The sequence below is a fragment of the Pinus tabuliformis genome, chromosome 5_2, assembly GCF_031772625.1.
Source record: "Pinus tabuliformis cultivar Carrire ecotype Pingquan chromosome 5_2, CPIR1, whole genome shotgun sequence".
Classification (NCBI taxonomy): domain Eukaryota; kingdom Viridiplantae; phylum Streptophyta; class Pinopsida; order Pinales; family Pinaceae; genus Pinus; species Pinus tabuliformis.
This window is the reverse complement of record NC_142306.1, coordinates 857,001,987-857,010,003: the sequence shown is the minus strand read 5'-3', so window position 1 is coordinate 857,010,003 and position 8,017 is coordinate 857,001,987. Positions and strand designations below refer to the sequence as shown.

Here is an 8,017-nt window from a genome sequence, read left to right as displayed (position 1 = left end):
TTTGGAAATGCCAATATTCAAGCAAGTTGCAAAGACCTAGGTATGGGTAGAGATAATAGCAGCATTGGGGGACACAATGATTAAATCTCACGGGACGCACCATCCTAATAACATCTATATTATCATCTATTCCCCTTTACCAATATGCGATCCTCCAAGCACTAGTTGGAATTCTAAAACAAATTGGAATCCTCCTAAGGAAATTCCTATGGCAAGGGAGAAAGTCAGAAACTAAAAACTTCCACCTCCTTAGATGGAAAAAGGTTATATCTCACTACAAAAGAGGGGAGCTTGGAATCAGACTTTAAACATATCCCTGGGAGAAAATTTCCTTTGGAGACTCAACATAGAAGGACCAACTTGGTTGAAAGAGGTCCTTGAAGGAAAATATTTGTCCACTTCCAAATAACATTGTTGGTATCAAATTATGATTGTCCATTCCACTTAAAATCCTCTTTTGCTTATCATTTTTGACCATTTAACCTTTATATTCTAGTTATAATCCTTAGAAACTAAATGATCTGATGTCATTATCATTATTTTTAGCTTGAAATTAATTTTTGAAATTATTGTGTTAAAAATGACATTTTTCAAAAAATTACAAGTCGTGACTTCCTGTAAATGCCCCATTGTTTGACATGTTGCATAGCAGGTGGGCGAATTTGAAGATTGTGGGCATGAAGTAAAATGTACACGGATGGTGGATTACCTATCCACTTTCAGTTTTTAAGAAAATAGGTGTCCAGTCAATACTGGTCAAACCTAGCCACTTCAACAAAATCTCCAGATTTTGTGAAGAAAATAATTTCTATTTTGAGAATTTTTGCATAAATGAAGGAACTGATTCAATTTCTATTTTCTTGGATGTAATTAATATAATTCTGTTAGGATAATATGGAGGAGGAATAGATTCTTTTGTTATAGGATTCATGATAAATAACCTATGGGAGAAGACTATGGGGGAAGCTAGATTTTAAACATATGAAAGTACACTTTGTGCATTTTTAATCTCCAGATTTAATACAGACTTCACTATCGAGTTTATGCTTCCAAATCCAGTAGTCATACTCTTCTAAATCATTTTTCAGTGTGCTTGTGAAGTGTTGAAGGACCCTCATCACTACGCTGGTACACTCTGTTTTCAAATTTCTTTACTAGTTGCATATTTAGATTTGAAAGTTAGAAGATATTTTATGTGTTGTAGTTAAAAGTTATGTATTGGAGTTATCAATTGAAAAGGATTTGCATTCGTTGTGAAAAGAACCTTGTAAAAGGATTCAACCAATTCTGATCATGAAAATTGATATATATGCTTGTTGTTATACAATTTCCATATTTTCTTATTGGCTTTGACTTTAAAGATAGTTCATGGTTTGATTTCCAAGTGATTCAGATTTGTAATTGTTAAATTCAATTTGCAGTTTGATAAGTGATTCTTGTAAAAAGATTCAACTGTTATTGGTTTGCAATATTACTTATCTTATTCACTGTTTGATTTAGTTAGTTATTGAAATTGCTTTGGATTGTTATGATTAGGAAAGGATTCTATTAAGCAAGATTCTTGTAAGGGAATGATAGGATTTTTAACTAGTCATTAATGCTTTGTTTTGTTACCTAGGCAATCAGAATTTTATTAGATTTGTTTTCATCTAGATTGATGCTTAAGTGATTGAAAAGACAAGGAAGGACCTCTTGTAAGAGAGCGTTGTTAATTTCATTTCACTATGCCATCATTAGAACCTCAAATCCTTCTAGATCTATATACATTAGATGAGTGCCTCTAAGTGTACTTTCCCGGGTTGATAAAATAATTAAGAGCTTAACTTACCTTAGTAAGTAAAGATCAAACATTTTGGTGTCGTTGTCGGGGAGGTGCAACTAGAAAGATTAAATTTTAATTTTAATTTTAAATTTAAACATAGATTTAAATTTTAATTTTAATCATGTTTATTTATGTCTAGATTTAGGGATGAGAAAGGAAGATTCACAAATGCCCCCCAACCAGCAACTAACCCACCATTAGGAGTAGAACCATTAGAAAGGATTGAGTACACAACACCAACTGGAAAAGTTACTATGGAAAAACTTAAGGAAAAACAAAAATCAGGCCAAAGACTTACTCTCATTGAAAGCCAAATCCTACTAGCTCATAAGGCAAAGAAAAGATATATACCTGATATTTCTACAATAGGGAAATTAAAAGAGAGTAGTACAAAAATCCAACAGCCTATCTATGAATAAATTTTCCCTCAAGAACTAAAACAAGAAGAAGAGATAGAAACCTTAGAAAAATCACAAATTACAATGGCTGAAGACGAAGGATCCAGAGGACCTACTCCTGAACAACTAAGAGAGTATGAGAGACAAATGGAAGAAAGGAGAAGAAAAAGGGAGAATGAAGAAAAACAAGGAAATGATAATCTATTTGGAGGAAATCCAAATCCACCAGAAACAGAGGAATCCACATTTAAATTTCTAATTCAAGATAGAGGAGAGTATATGGATGAGGAAATTAAAATGAAAAATATACCGCCATCTGTATTACCAAACTTTTATGGTATGGAATCCGAAGACCCGAACTCGTTTTCGTTCAAATTTGAGATAGTATGCCGAACCTATGGATATATCGATGATGCACATAGACTTAAACTTTTTCCTACTACCTTAAAAGCAACAACACTTAGGTGGTTCATGGGATTAGGTGAACATTTAGTCACTGATTGGGATGACATGAGAAAGATCTTTTTGAAGAAGTATCAACCTTATTGTCGATCAAAAGATTCTAAAGATGACATCTTTAGAATGAATCAACAAGAAGACGAGACCTTAGAGGAATACTTGGAAAGATTCTCATATAATCTACAAAAATCAAAACATAGAACCATGTTTGTTGATCTTATTCGAACAATCTTTCTTAAAGGCATCCGGGATGAGTATCTAGATGACCTCAATCTCATGGGTAAAGGGGACATTTCTAATTTACCTTTTGAGGAGATTGCTGACTTGTGTCAAAAGTACTCTAGAAGTAGGGCAAGAAATGGAAAAAGAGCTATGACATCTAAGATCACTAAATCTGCTACAGGAAATATTACTATAGCAAATATAATTGACGAGCCCAAATATTCTAACAAGAGCATTGAAACTCACACGACTACCAACTTAAATTATCATCTTGAAATTTGTAAAAACTTAAGAGGGTTGGAACTGTATGTGTAGTAGACACCTTCCTCTTCCTAGTTTGACTCACTTTGATGTAAGTGAAAGACGGAAATGAAACAAATTCAAATGAACAAATTACACAATTAAATGATGTTATAGGTGATGTTATGACGATTAAATTACACAATTCAGAAAAAATCTCATAATTGGTTGCCAAAAGCTAATAAGTAATCATGGAAGTTGAGCAAAATTTCATAGTGGGTTTGTAAAAGTTCATAATGGCTTGATATTTATACATGAATTATATTTTCTCAGTTCACATTGCATTAATCTTATCTTCCAAATCCTCAAACCTTCAATAAGGAGCCCAGGGATAGGGAATCACAAAGAAACATCCTTTTGCTAGTAGATTGGAGAAAAAAATATTTGGCTTAGAGTTTGCTACATATGGTTGAATGTTGGACATCAATATTAATGTAATTAAAGTTCAAGTGACAACTAGAATTGTTTCTTTCTCATGATACAATGTTATGTCATGCTTATTACACAACATGATTTTATGGCTAGGGATAAGAGATCTAGCTCTTAGAGCTAGGAGTATTGTGACGTATTTCAAGGCATATCACCCATTTCTATAAATCTATTAAATTTAATATAAGGTGATATAACTATTGACTAGCTTGAAATATAAATATGTAAGATAAAACTGAAAATACATTATCAACCTAAAAACATGAATTATTTGTTATTTTATAACTCTCTTGTATCAATCTCACATTTTAATCTACCATCCTTTCCCCTGCTACCTTCATAGGCTTCATGGTATATATCTCAACAAATTAACTTCTTTTGTGTCTCGTTCCAACCTTTCCCCTGCTACCTTCATAGGCTTCATGGTATATATCTCAACAAATTAACTTCTTTTGTGTCTCGTTCCAAGAACTCCCTCTCAATCAAATCTTCAATCCGCCTTTTAATTTGCGTGAAATCTACCTTGAATAGCCCTTCAAGTTCCTGAGCACATTCACTCACAAGTATTTTGTATTGTAAAGCCCTTTTTGCCTTCATAATGCGTACTATCGATGCATCAATAAGAAAACGTCTGTCCTTATGAATATCCTCCGATGATTTTTTCTTCTCGCTCAGCAGTGGCATTGGAAGTTTTATCTTCCCTTTTTTATCTGTAAAATTAAAATTGATTTTGAAGTCATCTGATGCAGTTACCGTGGTTGTATCTGGAATCTTGAGAAGAATTTTATACTTGTCACAGGCCAGTGAATATAGAAGTCCATCAATTTCTTCCTCTGCCAAATTCAACTGCTTTTTGATGTTGGAATAACTCAACCTTTCAGAGGCATTGAACAACAATAATATTGCTGTTTGGCAAGTTGTTGCTATCAGTTTTATTGATCTTCTATCAAACTTACCAATTATAGTACAGGATCCCAAGGAATATATCCATTTAAGTTTTTGATGTTGGGCTTCTGCGGAATAATAGTCTGTAAATGCTTCAACACATCTAACCATCTCTGGAGGTAAATTAATGTGAGGGCACTTGTATGTTGGCCAAAATTTAGTTGTCAGCACTGCAGCTGTAAACTCTATTCCAAGATGTATATTTCTATTATTTTTAAGATATGTTTCGAAATTACTTTGTCTCTCCTGCGATCCTGTCCAATCCGTTAGCATGCCAGCAATCTGTGACGTTAATTGACCACCACATTTCTGCTTCAGCTTTGACAATATGCTCTGCTCATGATCAATATTTGCACTTTTGCCGAGCAGAATTCTACGAGTTAGTTTTTCCTTGTAGGATTCAACAAACAGATCTTTATCCCAGATATACTCTACAAATTCCACCACATTTTCAATTATATCGTCCCCTCTCAACTTTTCATTACTGCTATCCTCTTCAAGTACAGTATCACAAAGTGTAGCCAGCCATTCTGCACTGGTACTTCCTGCAATTCCTTTATTACAGATCACCTCAAATACTTCTTTTAAAGCCCTGGAAAAAGCAGTGTTCTGTTCTGCATATTTCATATATTGGTCACGTAATTCTATGACCGTCCTCACAAATGCAGACACATCCTGCAACAATAAGCTTTTATCCATTCTCCCTGCATTATTCTGCATTAGAGCATCTTCAAATTGTTTAACAGGTGGTGTTACTTCACTAATAACATGCTGCTTAAAAATATTTGCAATTGATTCCCAGCCATTGGGTGTTGGAAAAATCAGGGCACTTCTATAGAATCCATAATTTCCACCATCCTAGTTACTGGCTTGTAATGTTTACCAAAACCTGCTGGTTTTGGTGTAACGGCAAACCTCCACATGGTATCAGAGCTTGGACCAAGGTTCGATTCCCCCGAGTTGCATTTGATGGGGGTGTTGGAAGAATCACCGCACCTCTATAGAATCCGAAATTTCCACCCTGGGGATCCTACCCTCCACATTAGGTACTTTATCAAATAAACCCCTCATCATCAGAGTACAGTGACCTGCTGTGGTGGCGGCTAGAGGGGCGGACCCCCCTACCGTGGGTGTGCTCTTGCTAAAACCATAGGATCTTAGTATACCCGACTTGCAGGTGGTTGGTTATGCTCTTGGTGTTATAGTGGCAGCAATGAGGTTTGATCCTGGATCTCCCGTGGATCAAACTTGATAGTTACCGATTCACCATGTGGTTAAAAAAAATAAAAAAAAAATATCGTTATATCTATGTTCCCTGAGCAACGCAAGGCATCCTGAATTTTCATCCTCAACAAAATGTGTAATGTAATGGGAAAACAGTGCATTTTTCAGTTTGTGAAATAGCTTTTGCTCGCAAATATCTAGCAACTCTGGCAAAGGCATCCTGAATTTTCATCCTCAACAAAATGTGTAATGTAATGGGAAAACAGTGCATTTTTCAGTTTGTGAAATAGCTTTTGCTCGCAAATATCTAGCAACTCTGGCAAATATCTGGCAACTTTTTCCTTCTGGCGTATCACATATTCATCTACCCTTGACATATAGTCCGTATAGGAATTTTCTAAAATCCATGAAGCAGCCTTCCGAGAATAGATATCTCCAGTATGTTCCAACATGGCCACTTCAAAAACATTTGTATAGAAATCCATGTGAACCTCCAGAAAAATGGCCACAACATCCTTCAAAAGAGTCTCATTTCTAACTGGCTCTCCTTCTTGCTCTTCGTCAATAACAACAATCACTGCTTTCTTCACATTATTTCCCATTTTCCCCAAAACCAGGTCTCGGAAGTACATGATTCCAACTTCTCTGACTGAAGGAAGACGATACTTATCAGTGAAGTAGCGATCTAAATATTCGAAGAAAACAACCTGCATATAACGGAGCATCGCCTTGAAAATTTTCCAGCGTTTCACAAGTTCTCTCAACAACACCTGATTATCATTCTGTTCCCTCAAATTCGGTAAAACCATAAAGGTGACGTACTCTTTAATGCAATCCTCGTATCTATTATAGAGTTGTCTCTCATAAATTTGGTTATGGTGACTGCACATATTGTAGACGGTGCTGTAAATAGCCACTTTCTCGTCCACAGCCACCTCAAAGTTGACATCTTCTTCCAACCGGCTACTCAGCTGTAGGATAGCTTTGTAAATAAAAGCCCAACATTCTTCCAGATCAACCATATATTTGTCTTTCTTGGCCCTATTGACAATAGCCCATCCTTCTTGCAGGTTTATGATACTTCCACTTCCACTTCCACTTCCACTGCTCGTCGTCATGGTCATTTTGAGGAGCGAATACTCGGTGATCAGAAGCTTTGGCGACCCGAGAAGGTGAAGCTCAAGAATCCGTTTGTGATAAACGAGTGATCGCAACTTTGTATTTACTTATATGATTGGAACCACACTCGGCACGGTTGAGTAGGCGGGGCTTCGGTATGCTTACTGCACCCGCGATCAGAAGGTCAAGAATCCGTTTGTTGGTGATCGCAACTTTGTATTTACTTATATGATTGTAAGGGTAAGTTATGTGGGCACCACTTGTGAATGTGGTGTGCATTTTTTGATATAATGGTAATGTACCACTCGCCACGGTTGAGTCGGCGGCTTCGGTATGAGCCCATTTTCATCATATTTATGTCTATTTCTTTGGTTTCGGTTTTTTCCTTACAATGATATTTATGTCTATTTCTTTTGTTTCGGTTTTTTCCCAATGGGAAAACCTTCACCTGTCAAACCAGCAGAAAGTGGTTTCCGTTTATCGAGTTAATTCTAAAAATTTTCAAAATTAATTCTAAAAATTTTCAAAATATCATGAATCTACATGTAAATGTTCATGATATTTAATTTTATTTCCCATGTAAATGTTCATGATATTTAATTTTCTTTCCAGGTTTCACCCTATCATAATATTTGTCAATAATAATAAATTCAAAATTTGAATAAGAATAATAATACATAACTACACAATTTGAATAATAATAATAATACATATTTACAAGTAAACTAAACTAAACTATGATAGTGTTATTTTCTTTTTTCTTTATTATTGATTATTGATGGTGTTTTCTTTTGGAATTATCAAATTATTTTTAAAATAAAATTTTATATTATTATGGGACTTAATATATCATGACTTTTGTGTAAATGAGTGGGGTTTTCACTTTCAAGATATCATGATCTTTATCCTTATGTAAATGGGGTATTCACAAGTGATTGGGGCACTCTATTCGGGGCACATTATTAATGGGCATTTACAAATGGGCCTCCCACCACTTATGATTCACAAGGGATTATGTGCTTGTTCTATCTATAATATACCATGATGCCTATAGTTATTAAAATGGGTGAAATTATAATGGACATTGGAGTGACGTATC

General features: G+C 35.1%; 2 pseudogenes; both read right to left on the bottom strand.

Moving 5' to 3' along the window:
* Positions 1-4,050: 4,050 nt before the first annotated feature.
* LOC149162011 (cullin-1 pseudogene) lies at positions 4,051-5,274 on the bottom strand (annotated as a pseudogene).
* Positions 5,275-5,996: 722 nt separating this feature from the next.
* LOC149162010 (cullin-1 pseudogene) lies at positions 5,997-6,917 on the bottom strand (annotated as a pseudogene).
* Positions 6,918-8,017: the final 1,100 nt, after the last annotated feature.